Consider the following 15985-nt stretch of genomic DNA (forward strand, 5'->3'; position numbering starts at 1 on the left):
GTTTAGCGAGAAGAAATGACTCATGCTTTGCCAGCTGTGATTATTTGTCTGCCAGTCATTGGGGTGGGGGGTAGTAAATGTGCTGAAATTGTAGAGCAAGTGTGGAAGGGAGGGAGGGAATGTCAATAGACAATAGACAATAGACAATAGGTGCAGAAGTAGACCATTCGGCCCTTCGAGCCTGCACCGCCATTTTGAGATCATGGCTGATCAATTCCTTATCAATACCCGGTTCCTGCCTTGTCCCCATATCCCTTGATTCCCCTATCCATAAGATACCTATCTAGCCTCTTCTTGAAAGCATCCAGAGAACTGGCCTCCACTACCTTCCAAGGCAGTGCATTCCAGACCCCCACAACTCTCTGGGAGAAGAAGGTTTTCCTTAACTCTGTCCTAAATGACCTACCCCTTATTCTCAAACCATGCCCTCTGGTACTGGACTCTCCCAGCATCTGGAACATATTTCCTGCCTCTATCTTGTCCAATCCCTTAATAATCTTATATGTTTCAATCAGATCCCATCTCAATCTCCTTAATTCCAGTGTGTACAAGCCCAGTCTCTCTAACCTCTCTGCGTAAGACAGTCCAGACATCCCGGGAATTAACCTCGTGAATCTACGCTGCACTTCCTCTACAGCCAGGATGTCCTTCCTTAACCCTGGGGACCAAAACTGTACACAATACTCCAGGTGTGGTCTCAGCAGGGCTCTGTACAAATGCAAGAGGATTTCCTTGCTCTTGTACTCAATTCCCTTTGTAATAAAGGCCAATATTCCATTAGCCTTCTTCACTGCCTGCTGCACTTGCTCATTCACCTTCAGTGACTGATGAACAAGGACTCCGAGATCTCTTTGTATTTCTCCCTTACCTAACTCTACACCGTTCAGATAATAATCTGCCTTCCTGTTCTTACTCCCAAAGTGGATAACCTCACACTTATTCACATTAAACGCCATCTGCCAAGTATCTGCCCACTCACCCAGCCTATCCAAGTCACCCTGAATTCTCCTAACATCCTCATCACATGTCACACTGCCACCCAGCTTAGTATCATCAGCAAATTTGCTGATGTTATTTTCTATGCCTTCATCCAAATCGTTAACGTAAATGGTAAACAGCTGTGGTCCCAATACCGAGCCCTGTGGCACCCCACTAGTCACCACCTGCCATTCCGAGAAACACCCATTCACCGCTACCCTTTGCTTTCTATCTGCCAACCAGTTTTCTATCCATGTCAATGCCTTCCCCCCGATGCCCTGAGCTTTGATTTTACCCACCAATCTTCTATGTGGGACCTTATCAAATGCCTTCTGAAAATCGAGGTACACTACATCCACTGGATCTCCCCCGTCTAACTTCCTGGTTACATCCTCGAAAAACTCCAACAGATTAGTCAAGCATGATTTACCCTTGGTAAATCCATGCTGGCTTGGCCCAATCCTATCAGTGCTATCTAGATATGCCACTATTTCATCCTTAATAATGGACTCTAGCATCTTTCCCACCACCGATGTCAGGCTGACAGGTTCATAGTTCTCTGTTTTCTCCCTCCCTCCTTTCTTAAAAAGTGGGATAACATTAGCCATTCTCCAATCCTCAGGAACTGATCCTGAATCTAAGGAACATTGGAAAATGATTACCAATGCATCCGCAATTTCCAGAGCCACCTCCTTTAGTACCCTAGGGTGCAGACCATCTGAACATTTGAGAAAGGTAGTGCAGGGATGTGGGGCATGTAAGGGGTATTGGAAAGGAGGAGGGGAGGAGGCAGAGGAAGGAGTGAGGGAGTTTTGTGTGTGTGAGAGAAAGAGGGAGAGGCAATGAGACAGAGGAAGGGAAGAGAGAAATGAGGTGGGAAGCACAGATTGTGTTTCTTTTTCCTCCAGAGCGGGAGAGACAGAGGGGAGATCTGATAGAGGTTTATAAAACTATGAGAGGCATAGATAGAATAGACAAGCAGAGTCTTTTTCCCAGGGTTGAAAAGTCTAACATCAGAGGGCATGCATTGAAGGTGAGAGGAGGTAAGTTCAAAGAAGATGTGTGGGACATTTTTTTTCACGTGGAGTAGTGAGCGCCTGGATAACATTGCTGGGGCAGTCATGAGAGAGGAGATCAAGAGGCTCCTGTTACAAGAATCACCCCTTGAAATAATGATCAGTGAGGCACAGAGAATCTGTAGTTACCAACAAGTAACTTTTATTATTTCAACTAAAAAGGACATGGGTTCACATTCTATTCACCTGTGTGCACCCTACTAGAATCCCTGACTCTCCATGAACAGTTAACGAAGAGAAAAGGTATTACCCGGGAAAAAGTCCATACTAGCCAGGCGTTCCTCGTGGTCCCGATCTCCACGTGTCCGTGGGGTCATCGTGTTCCGTGATGGTTAGTCTTTGGCTGCTGGAGACTTATCGCCCCTGTGTATATGAAGCTCTTATACTGTTCCTCATCAATTGAACCATTGGATCTCCACCCCATTGGCTCAAGGTCACCTGACCTACCTGGGTCACCTCCTTTCTGGTCATTGTACAGGGCTACAGACAACAATGTTTCATGGCTCTGCCCACCCCAGCCTTGTGTATTTGAGTCTTTACACTCCGACTGGTCCAAACCAGTTAAATGAGGCAACCCAGACAGAGTCTAACGAGATTACATATTGCTTCTTTGGTGGCTCTGTCACTTTACATAATGAGTAGCTACTCCTTTGGGAATGGTCTCAGGTTTATTGCTCTGACTTTATTGTTCCAGAGTTAAGAATCGGTTCAGAGTCCATTTCCTTTACATAACAAATGGCTACTTCTTTGAGAATGGTCTCAGGTTTAGCAGATCATTACCTGAAGCTTCCTGTGTCCACACTCAGTTGCTGATTAGATTATCCAAGAGCAAGAATCAGTTCAAAGTCCACAAAATGGTGGAGAAGGGGGGAAACAAAGACAACTGGCTTGTCTGCTTCCCCTATCCTTGAACAGATTGTAGTTTCTTCTGGCCAACGCTCCACAGGGAAATGGAAAGATATGGACATTGTTTAGGGAGAATGGATTAGTTTAGTTGGCCATGTGTTCTGTGGGTGGGGGGTGCCTTATTCTGTCTGTTGAAAATCAGTTTGTCTTGATTAGGTAGTTTCGAAGCTGCAGATGCTTTTCCCATTGGTTAGCTGCCTGGTGTCCAGTTTCAAATATCCTGCATATATAGAGAGCACGTGTGGGAGGTTCGCTCTCTTCCTTTTGTTTCGGGCAAGACGACGGGGAAGATATGCTCTGCACACACTTTTAACTACGTGTGTTTGTTGAACGTGTCTATGATTGCTGTGTATTTAGCTTTGTAGTTTCTGTAACTTGGGGAACACGAATGTTTGGTGGAATTTTTACTCTTTGTAAATAAATGATTAATATACCTGTTCAGACCTTCCTAGACTTGCAAACCTGATTCATCATTACACCAAGGTTACTGATTTAATGAGTCTGGCGCAATACCTTGGGCCAACAGGCCTGATCCGGAGCTACACTGTTCTATAGTCTGTAAGACTATAAGACAGACATGCAGAATTAAGCCATTCAGCCCAACAAATCTGCTAATTTATTTTCCCTATGGCCCCAGTGCAGGTCAAAGGGAACAGGCAGTTTAATTGGTTTGGCATGGACTAGATGGGCTGAAGGGCCTGTTTCTGCGCTGTCATTTTCTATGACTCTGTAACTCTAACCCCACTCTCCTGGCTTCTCCTTGTATCTTTTGATAGCTATTATAATCAAGAAACTATCAAGCTCCACTTTAAGTATACCCAGTGACTTGGCCCCACAGCCACCTCTGGCAATGAATTCCACAGCTTCACCTCCTCCAGAAAAATAAATCCCTCTTCATCTCTGTTTAAAGGGATGCCCTTGTATTCTGAGGCTGTGCCCTATGGTCCTAGACTCTCCCACTATAGGAAGCATCCACTCTATCCAGACCTTTCAATATTGGATAGGTTTCAACAAGATCTCCCTCCCTTTCCAGTACATTACACCCAACATTTTATTGCTGCCATCAAGGAGGAAGTACAGGAGCCTGAAGAAACACACTTAATTTTTTAAGAAATGCTCCTTTCCTTCCGCCATCAGATTTCTGAATGGTCCATGAAGACCACCTCACTATTTTGCTCTATTTTTTTGCACTATTGGTGCCAATAGTTTGGATGATGGTTACGTGGCAGGTTTGTGGACAGGTAGGGCAGAGGAAGTATGGAGTCTGCAGACAGACAGGTGGATTAGGAGAACGGGCAAAGAAATGGCAGATGGAATACAATGTCGGGAAGTGTAAGGACATGCACTTTGGTAAAGAAATAAAGGCTTAGACTATTTTCCAAACATATAGAGAAATCAGAAATTCAGGTGCAAAGGGACTTGGGACTCCTTGTGCAGGATTCCCTAATGGTTGAGTCAGTGGTGAGGAAGGCAAATGAAACATTAGCATTTGTTTCAAGAGGACTGGAATATAAAAAACAAAGGCATTGGTTAGTTCACACTTGTGAGCACTTTGAGCCCCTTATCTAAGAAAGGTTGTGCAGACATTGGAGAGTTACAGATGGGCAGGTATGACAGCGTGGGCATCACTGAATCCTGGCTAAAAGAAGATTAAAGTGGTGAGCTTAAAATTAAAGGATGCACATTGTATTGAAAGGACAGGCTGGTAGGTAGAGGAAGTGGCATGGCTTTGTTGGTAAAAAGTGAAATTAAATCATTAGAAAGAGGTGACATAGGGTTGGAAAGTGTAGAATCATTGTGGTAGAGTTTAGGAAATCCAAGGGTAAAAAAGATCCTGATGGGAGTTGTATACAGACCTCCAAACAGTAGTAAAGATTTGGTCTACAAATTACAATAGGAGATAGAAAATGCATGTCAAAAGGGCAACGTTACAATAGTCATGGGGGAATTCAATATGCAGGTAGATTGGGAAAATCATGTTGGTGTTGGATCCTAAGTGGGGCATTACTAGAATGCCTACAAAATGGCTGCTTAGAGCAGCTCATGGTTGAGCCCACTAGGGGGATCAGTTATTCTGGATTAGGTGGTATGCAATGAACCAGACTTGATCAAAGAGCTTCAGGTAAAAGAGCTCACAGGAGCAAGTGGTCGTAATATGATCAAATTCACCCTGCAGTTTCAGAAGGAGAAGCTGAAGTCAGATGTACCAGTATTATTGTGGAGTAAAGGGAATTACAGAGGCATGAGAGAGGAGTTGGGCAGAATTGATTGGAAAAGAACACCGGCAGGGATGATGGCAGAGCAGCAATGGCTGGAATTTTTGGAAGCAATTTGGAAGGCACAGGATATATACATCCCTGTTGCAATGAGCGAATGAAATGAACCCAAGTGCAGGACACAGGCACGAAGACTGAGTTAGGATGCTTACGTGGACATGAATGTTGAACAGCAAACAGGTGGGATCTTGACACGAAGAGACGGAGTTTCATAGATAAACCTTGAAACTGGAGCAAAACTTAGAACACACGGTCCTAAGTGGCTGGGAAACATTAATCACCACACAGGCAAAACCAACGATCTGACGACTAGTGGTTGTAACGCCAGTGTTCTTATGCTGCAGGTCTTGATGGAAACCAAGTGTGCCGTCATCAAAGAGAATTAGAAGCAAATGGAAATAAACGGTTGGAACCGTGGCACAATCAAAGGAAATTAGGAGAAAGATAGGGAATTAATGATTGGGACTGTGACAATACCTTCCCCCCCCCCCCCTCCCAGTGGGAGGCTCCAGGTGAACCACCAGGCTTGTCTGGATTGTCTCGATGGAGATCACAGATGAGGGAAGGGTCCAGGATGAAGGAGCGGGGAATCCAGGAACATTCCTCCAGGCTGTATCCCTCCCACTCGACCAGGTACTGGAGGCCCCTGCCTTGGTGGCGCACATCCAGTAATCGCCGAATGGTGTACGCTGGGTGGTCGTCAATGATCCGGGCAGGTGGAGGGGGTTTGGCAGGAGGGAACAAAGGGCTGACAGATATAGGTTTCAACTGGGAGACGTGGAACGTGGGATGAATGTACATGGTTCCTGGCAATTTGAGTCTGACCACCGAGGGGTTGATGACACTCTCAATCTTGAATGGTCCCAGGTAGCGAGGGCCGAGTTTCTTGGGTTCATTCTTGAGGGGGATGTGTTTTGACGAGAGCTAAACCTTCTGCCCAGGCTGATAATTAGGTGCAGGAATCCGATGGCGATTGGCAATCCTCCGGTTGCGGTCAGCTGAGCGGAGCAGGGCTGCGTGTGCATCCTTCCAGATCTTGCAGCACTGGCGGAGATGGGCCTGAACTGAAGGCACAGCAGTGTCATCTTCATGTGTGGGAAACAGAGGGGGTTGGTAACTGAGGGAGCATTCGAAGGGAGACATTCCAGTGGCGGTGCTGACCAGGGAATTGTGGGCGTACTCCACCCAAACGAGATGGGTGCTCCAGGATGATGGGTTGTTGGCGATTATGCAGCGCAGTGCTGCTTCCAAATCCTGGTTTGCTCGTTCTGTTTGACCATTAGTTTGCAATGGAAGCCGGAAGACAGGCTTACTGAGGGTCCAAGGGCTTGACAAAAGGATCTCCAGACTTGAGAGACGAATTGGGGGCCCCGGTCAGAAATAATGTTAGAGGAAATTCCATGAAGGCAGAGGACATAATCAACAAGAAGGTCGGCTGTTTCACAGGCTGTAGAGAGATTGGGAAGAGCTGTGAAGTGCACAGCTTTGGAGAAGTGGTCCACCACGGTGAGTACGGCAGTGTTCCCATGTGAAGGGGGTAGTCCCGTGATGAAATCCAGCGCAATTTGAGACCAAGGGCAGCTAGGGACAGGTAGGGGACGAAACCACCCAGCAGGAGGCTTTTCTGTGGGCACAAACAGAGCAGGCAGAGATGAAGGAGTGAGTGTCAACATCCATGGAGGGCCACCAGAAATGTCTCTTCAGAAGTAACAGAGTTCGATCGATTCCGGGATGGCAGGCGAAACGAGAAGTGTGCCCCCACTGGAGAACCAGAGACTGAACCAAGTCAGGCACGAAGAGGCGATTGGAGGGTCCATTTCCTGGGTCAGGTTGAGTCTATTGGGTCTCTTTGACCATGGATTCAATCTCCTAGGTGAGGGCAGCCACTACACAGGATGGTGGAAGAATGGATTTGGGGTTGGGAAGGCCCTCCCTGGAGACATATTGATGTGAAAGAGCATCGGGCTTCCTGTTCTTGGACCCCGGACGATAGGTGAGTGAGGATCTGAATCGGCTGAAAAAATAATGCCCAATATGCTTGGTGGGTTCGGGGGACGGAAGGGGATGTTGTCTGGCTCACCAGGATCTCCCTTTCTACTGGTGAGCCTTCCCTTTTGGCTGAAGGGAAAAGGTAGCACGGAAGTGGTCGGACTGGCCACAATAGTCTTCGGAGTCACTCTGTGGGAGAAAGCTGGTCCTGTCCCAGCTTTAGGGGTTCCTTTCCCGGGGTGGTAAAAACGGCCGGGCTGGGAGCTATACTAGGAGCAGGAGGAGAAGAGAGGCTTGTGCTGGAGGGAAACGGTAATGAGTACCATGGAGTGGCCAAAGATGGAGGACAACCAGATCTTTCCTTATGGCGTTCTCGGAGACAATTGTCCAACCTGGTGGCTAGGGAGATCAAGGAATCCAGGCTGTTGGTGTCATCTCTTGCCGCCAACTTGTCTTTCACCATGTCACTGTGACCATTCCGAAATACCCCTTGGAGTGCCTCATTGTTCCACTCCAAGCTGGCCGCTAACGTCCGGAATGCCACAGAATATTCGGCAACACTGCGTGAGCCCTGACGGAGAGTGAGTAGAAGCTTAGTGGCATCTTTACCATGGACGGGGTGGTCAAAGATCTTTCTCATCTCCGTGATAAAGGTAGGGAAAGAAGAGCATTATCCCAAACAGCTGTAGTCCACGCTAAGGCACTTCCCCACAACAACCCCATGATATAAGCTATCTTTGACTTGCCCGTGGAGTACGTGGATAACTGCTGTTTGAACACCAAGGAGCATTGCAGAAGGAAGGCCCGGCACTTCCCCAAATCCCCAGCATAGTGTTCTAGTTTAGGTACGTGCGGCTCTCTTGGCGGGGAGGTTGTTGTTGACATGGAGGGGTTGCCATTACAGATTGTCTGGGCTGGTTAGACAGGGTTCCAGGAGTGGATGTGGTAAAATGAGTGGATACATGGTCCACCTGGTCACCGACCTTCGTTATGTTAGCAGACAGGGAACAGAGGTTCTCCACGACATCCCGGTTGATGGTGCAGACCCAGTAGGGAGCCCTGGCTGGCGAGGGTTTGTTGCAGGGTATTCGTGTCCACTGGGTCCATTGTGGCCAGATCGTTCTGTTGCAATGAGTGAATGAAGCAAACCCAAATGCAGGACACACGCACGAAGATTGAGTTAGGATGCTTACGTGGACGTGAATGTTGAACAGCAAACAGGTGGGATCTTGACATGGAGAGATGGAGTTTCATAGGTAAACCTTGAAACTGGAGCAAAGCTTACAAAACACAGTCGTAAGCGGCCGGGAAGCATTAATTACCACACAGGCAAAATCAATGATCTGGCAACTAGTGGTTGCGATGTCAGGGTTCTTAAGTTGCAAGTCTTCATGGAAACTAGGTGTGGCGTCATCAAAGAAAGTTAGAAGCTAATGAGAATTTAATAGTCGGAACCATGACCCAATCAAAGGAAATTAGGAGAAAGATAGGGAATTAACGATCATGATCGTGACAATCCCAAGGAGGAAGGAATACTCTAATGGCAAGATGACAAAACTGTGGCTAACAAGAAAAGTCAAAGCCATCACAAAAGCCAGAGAGAGGGCATATATTACAGCAAAAAATTAGTGGGTAGTTAGAAGCTTTTAAAAACCAATGGAAGGCAACTAAAAAGAAGGAAGGAATACAAAAGTAAGCTAGCCAATAATTCTAAAGAGGATACCAAAGGTTTCTTCTGATATTTGAAGTGTAAAAGAGAGATGAGAGTGATTATCAGACCGTTGGAAAACAAAGCTGGAAAGGTAGTAATGGGGGACATCGAAATGGTAGATGAATAAGTAATTTAGATAGATAGATAGATAGATAGATAGATACTTTATTCATCCCCATGGGGAAATTCAACTTTTTTTTCCAATGTCCCATACACTTGTTGTAGCAAAACTAATTACATACAATACTTAACTCAGTAAAAAAAATATGATATGCATCTAAATCACTATCTCAAAAAGCATTAATAATAGCTTTTAAAAAGTTCTTAAGTCCTGGCGGTAGAATTGTAAAGCCTAATGGCATTGGGGAGTATTGACCTCTTCATCCTGTCTGAGGAGCATTGTATCGATAGTAACCTGTCGCTGAAACTGCTTCTCTGTCTCTGGATGGTGCTATGTAGAGGATGTTCAGAGTTATCCATAATTGACCGTAGCCTACTCAGCGCCCTTCGCTCAGCTACCGATGTTAAACTCTCCAGTACTTTGCCCACGACAGAGCCCGCCTTCCTTACCAGCTTATTAAGACGTGAGGCGTCCCTCTTCTTAATGCTTCCTCCCCAACACGCCACCACAAAGAAGAGGGCGCTCTCCACAACTGACCTATAGAACATCTTCAGCATCTCACTACAGACATTGAATGACGCCAACCTTCTTAGGAAGTACAGTCGACTCTGTGCCTTCCTGCACAAGGCATCTGTGTTGGCAGTCCAGTCTAGCTTCTCGTCTAACTGTACTCCCAGATACTTGTAGGTCTTAACCTGCTCCACACATTCTCCATTAATGATCACTGGCTCCATATGAGGCCTAGATCTCCTAAAGTCCACCACCATCTCCTTGGTCTTGGTGATATTGAGACGCAGGTAGTTTGAGTTGCACCATATCACAAAGTCCTGTATCAGTTTCCTATACTCCTCCTCCTGTCCATTCCTGACACACCCCACTATGGCCGTGTCATCAGCGAACTTCTGCACATGGCAGGACTCCGAGTTATATTGGAAGTCTGATGTGTACAGGGTGAACAGGACCGGAGAGAGTACGGTTCACTGTCTTCACTGTGAAAGACAATAGCAGGATGGCAGAAGTTTGAGGGTGTCAGGGGGCAGAAGTGAGTGAAGTTGCCTTTACTAGGGAGAAGGGAAACTGAGAGGTCTGAAGGTAGATAAGTCACCTGGACCAGTTGGTCTACACCCCAGAGCTCTGAAGGAGGTGGCTGAAGAGATTGTGGAGGCATTAGTAATGATCTTTCAAGAATCAATTGATTCTGGAATGGTTCAGGAGGACTGGAGAATTACAAGTGTCATTCCACTCTTCAAGAAGGGAGAGAGGCAGAAGAAAGGAAACTATAGGCAATTAGTCTGATCTCAGTGGTTGGGAAGATATTGGAGTCGATTATTAAGAATGAGGTATAAGGTTACTTGGAGGAGTACGGAGGATGCTTGAGTTGATTGTTAAGGACATGGTTTTGGGGTACTTGGAGGCACATGATAACGTAGGCCAAAGTCAGCATGGTTTTGTCAAGGGAAAATCTTGCCTGACAAATCTGTTGGAATTCTTTGATGAAATTACTAGCAGGATAGACAAAGGAGAATCGATGGATGTTCTTTATTTGGATTTTCAGAAGGCCTTAGAAGGTGCCACACGTGAGGCTGCTTAACAATTAAGAACCCATGGTATTTCAGGAAAGATATTAGCATGGATAGAGCAGGAGGCAAAGAGTGGGAATAGAGGGAACCTTTTCTGGTTGGCTGCTGTAACTAGCGGTATAGCACAGGGGTCTGTTTAGGACTGCTTCTTTTTATGTTATAAATCAATGACTTGGATGACAGAATTGATGGCCTCAGAATAGAGGGACATCCTTTTAGAATGGAGATGAGGAGGAATTTCTTTAGCAAGAGGGTGGTGAATCTGTGGAATTTATTGCCATAGACACCTGTGGAGGTCAAGTCATTGGGTATATTTAAGACAGAGGTTGATAGATTCTTAATTAGTCAGAAAGTGGAGGGATATGGAGAGAAGGAGTTGAGAGGGAAATTGAATCACCCATGATGAAATGGTGGAGCAGACTCAATGGGCCAAGTGACCTAATCTACTGCTATATCTTACGGTCAAAATGCTTGTTGTGATGCACCTGGTGTGGTAGTGTAGTGGGTAGTGCTTGTCCCTCTCACTTTCAGCTTCCACCGCTAGCTAGCAGTCTTGCAAAAAGGAGCGCAGGATGTGTAAGTCTCTCCCCACCAGTACATCGCCTCTCCAGCAGCAAGCCTCGTGTAGTGCCTCCTTGCTGACGACACATGGAAAATGAACTCCTTTCAGACTCAGGCTGAACTACTGAGAAGGTCTGGCCCCTACACATGTTGACACACCCTGGTGCTCATGAACCGGATCCCCAGCTATGGGTAAATAGCCCCACTGCCTTGGGAGAGACGAAGGCTCCAGGAGTAAGGCCAGACAGCAAATTCGGAGTGCAGCCCCCAAGGGGACTGGACGTCATTGAACATCCTTTCAACAGCTCCTGCAGCCAAGCTGGTGCCAAATGTATTGCATCATAAGCTTTCCTTTGGACTATACCGGTGAAGCTAGAGGGGGATCTTGATGACCGAGCTTCTCAGGGTCCCCATACCTTCCACCCAGGCTTGTGATGATGAAAATCACCCATTGTCCTTCAAGACAGATGGATGCCAACCATCTTATGGCCATAAGGTCCAAAGGAGGTTCATGAGAATGATCCTGGTAATGAAAAGGTTAATGTGTGTGCAGCGTTTGATGGCTCTACACCTATACTCGGGGGGGGGGGGGGGTGGAAACTGGGTGGTGGTGGATATATTTAAAGTGGACATTGATAGGTTCCTGATTAGTAAGGGGAGGTGGCTGGGGAATGGAAATGAGGGGGTTAATACATCGGCCATGATGGAGCAGACCAGATGGGCTGAATGGCACTGAAACGATTCCACAACCTTAGGACTCACTTTTAAGGTCTTGACAACTCATTTTTCCGTGCTGTGATTGTTATATGGTTATATGGTTATATGGTTATTATCACCAGTTTGTTTCTCTCTTTGTATTTGCACAATTTGTCATCTTTTGCCCGTTGGCTATTTGTCTGTCTTTGTTTGTTTCATTGATTCCATTGTGTTTATTTGTATCTGTTGGGAATGCTCACAAGAAAATGAATCTCAGGGTAGTATTTGGTGACATATACATTGATAATAAATTTACTTTGAACTTTGGCCTAATTCTGATCTCCTGTCTTATGGTCAGCATTATTTTTAATATTTTCTACTGAACTTCATGTATGGCACTGTATCATTTCTGAAAATGCAACAAATTTCAAAACACATGTCATGATAATAAACACAGTTCTGATTCTTCTAAATTCCAGTGCTATATTTTGTTCTATGATCAGAGAAAGGAGTGGGAGAAGAAAGAGATGATGAAAGAGGGAGAGGCAATGAGTGAAAGAGGGAGTGAAAGAAGGAGAGGGAAAGGAATAAAAGACATAAAGCGAATGAAGGAGAAACTGGTTGAGACAAAGAGGGAGAAAGGGAGGGAACGAGGAAGGAAAAATAGGGCAATTCACTGCAGAGCCACCAGAGGCCACTGCATCCTACTTTGTTTGAATGAGGGAACCGTAAGACCATGTTAGAAATGGGTACAGCTCCAGATACCTACCAGATAGCATTAAGAACAATATCAAAAAGATTGAAAGAGTAGAGAGAATATTTTCCTTTGGTTTCATCTCACATTCCAAAGATGTACGGGTTAGGGTTAGTAAGTTGTGGGCATGGCCTGTTGGCACCGGAAGCGTAGTGACACTTGCCCAGCACAATCCTTGAACAGTTGACACAAACAACACATTTCACTGTGTGCTTTAATGAACGTGTGACAAATAAATGTAATCTTTAATCTTAATCCCTCCCTGTAATTTTAGTTTTGTGCCTGGTTTAGGTGACTCCTGACCCACAGTCCCAGCTACTTCTCCCCTGGTACAGACTGGAAAGCAATACGTTCTAGTCCGAGTGGGAATAAGAGTAACACAGAATGGGAAAGGCCATTCAGCTCTATCCATCCATACTAACCCAAATGCCAATTTAACCTTGTCCAATTTGACCGGTATATCTCTAGACGTTTCCTAATCATAGAGTCATAGAGTAAAAGGGCACTACAGCACTGAAACAGGTTCTTCGGCCCATCTAGTCCATGCCCACCTGATCTTCTGCCTCATCTCATCGACCTGCACCCAGACCATAGCCCTCCATACCCCTCCCATCCATGTACCAATCCAAACTTCTCCCTGGTCCCATCGACCCACACCCAGACCATAGACCCCATACCCCTCCCATCCATGTACCAATCCAAACTTCTCCCTGGTCCCATCGACCCACACCCAGACCATAGACCCCATACCCCTCCCATCCACGTACCAATCCAAACTTCTCCCTGGTCCCATCGACCCACACCCAGACCATAGACCCCATACCCCTCCCATCCATGTACCTTTCCAAACTTCTCCCTGGTCCCATCGACCCACATCCAGACCATAGACCCCATACCCCTCCCATCCACGTACCAATCCAAACTTCTCCCTGGTCCCATCGACCCACACCCAGACCATAGACCCCATACCCCTCCCATCCATGTACCTTTCCAAACTTCTCCCTGGTCCCATCGACCCACACCCAGACCATAGACCCCATACCCCTCCCATCCACGTACCAATCCAAACTTCTCCCTGGTCCCATCGACCCACACCCAGACCATAGACCCCATACCCCTCCCATCCGTGTACCAATCCAAACTTCTCTTCAATGTTAAAATTCAACCTGTACCCACCACTTCCGCTGGCAGCTCATTTGACCCTCTCACCAGCCTCCAAGTGAGGGTTTCCTCTCAGATTCCTCTTAAATATTCAAGTTTCACCCTAAACCCATGACCTCGAGTTCTAGTCTCACCCAACTTGAGAGGAAAAAGCTCGCAAGCATTCAGAATCAGAATCAGAATCAGGTTTATTATCACTGGCATGTGATGTGAAATTTGTTAACTTGGCAGCAGCAGTTCAGTGCAATACATAATCTAGCAGAGAGAAAAATTATTAATAAAATAAAACAATAATAAATAAACAAGTAAATCAATTATGTATATTGAATAGATTTTAAAAATGTGCAAAAACAGAAATATTGTATATTAAGGAAGTGAGGTAGTGTCCAAAGCTTCAAAGTCCATTTAGGAATCAGATGGCAGAGGGGAAGAAGCTGTTCCTGAATTGCTGAATGTGTGCCTTTATTGGAGTATAAAAGTATAAATTTTGCTGTGTAACCAAAACTATGCAGTCAGTTTTGAAACTTGCTATTTGATATGCATGTACTCAATTTAGTAGGAGAATGAAATCTTAAGAATGTAGAAGATTGTAGAATGTAGAATGTGTGTTAATGAGAGGTAGCTAAGAGATGTAGATTAGAACATGATTAAGTCAATTGGTAGAAACAATGGTGGCAAGATGTACGTGTGGTACGTGTGATACGCAACTATAGACTGATTACATATGCTAATGCGACAGGACCAGGAGATTGCTATAAAAAATGCTGTGTCCGAGGATCGGTGGGCAATCAGCGACTAGCTCAATGACTGTCTCAGCTTTGATTTGCAAATTAAAGTTTAACCCTTCTTGAAGAATCTTCTGCATCTCTTGGTCATTTGTGGGGCACGAGAAACCACGACACCTTCAGGCTTCTGTATCTCCTACGTGATGGTAACAGTGAGAAAAGGGCATGCCCTGGGTGCTGGAGGTCCTTAATAATGGACGCAGCCTTTCTGAGACACCGCTCCTTGAAGATGTCCTGGGTACTTTGTAGGCTAGTACCCAAGATGGAGCTGACTAGACTTACAACCCTCTGCAGCTTCTTTTGGTTCTGTGCAGTAGCCCCTCCATACCAGACAGTGATGCAGCCTGTCAGAATGCTCTCTACAGTACAACTATAGAAGTTTTTGAGTGTACTTGTTGACATGACAAATCTCTTCAAACTCCTAATAAAGTATAGCCACTGTCTTGCCTTCTTTATAAATACATTGATATGTTGGGACCAGGTTAAATCCTCAGAGATCTTGACACCCAGGAACTTGAAACTGCTCACTCTCTCCACTTCTGATCCCTCTATGAAGATTGGTATGTGTTCCTTCATCTTACCCTTCCAGAAGTCCACAATCAGCTCATTCGTCTTACTGACGTTGGGTGCCCATCTATCTCCCTCATAATTCTGTACATCTCCCCTCATTCTCCTCTGCTCCAGAGAGTAATGTCCTAACCTATTCAACTTTCCCTATTACTCAGGTCTTCAAGTGCCAGCAACATCCTTGTAAATTTTATCCACACTCCTTTACGCGTGTTGATATCTTTCCTGTAGGTCGATGACAGGAACTGAACACAGTGTTCTGAATTTGGCCTCGTCGTTGTCTTGGGGGCTGCTATTATCGATAAATTAAAATGGGACAAGTACGTTATGCTCATCACTAGGAAAACCTAATGGAGATTGATTGTTCTTTCTATGCTAATTTTTTTTAAAAAATTAACATCTCAGGGAGGATTCTGATGAAATTTTACTCAGCCATCATTGTTCTGATCACCTCTACCACTGTTTGGTTTTCTGCCGCCTCTTCCTTCTCCAAGTTCAGTTTGCCTCGAGTGGTCCACTCAGCAGAAGAGATCATTGGCTGTCAGTTACTGCCATTAGAAGACCTGTTCATTGCCAGAGCGAAGAAAACAGCTGGAAAAATTACTGCTGACTCCACCCACCAGTCACCTATTCACCAAATTGCCACCAGGGAGAGATGATACAAGTCCATCACCACCAGGACTATCATCTCCAAAGTTCTTCCTGCAGCTATCCAGCTTCTCAACAAAACACAGTCAGGTGTAATACACTAACTGTTCTGCAAATGTCCATTGTGTGGTCTTTCTTGCTCTCCTTGTTCTGTTGATAATTATTTGATCTGTTCA

Source organism: Hemitrygon akajei, chromosome 31 (assembly GCF_048418815.1).
Source record: "Hemitrygon akajei chromosome 31, sHemAka1.3, whole genome shotgun sequence".
Lineage (NCBI taxonomy): Eukaryota > Metazoa > Chordata > Chondrichthyes > Myliobatiformes > Dasyatidae > Hemitrygon > Hemitrygon akajei.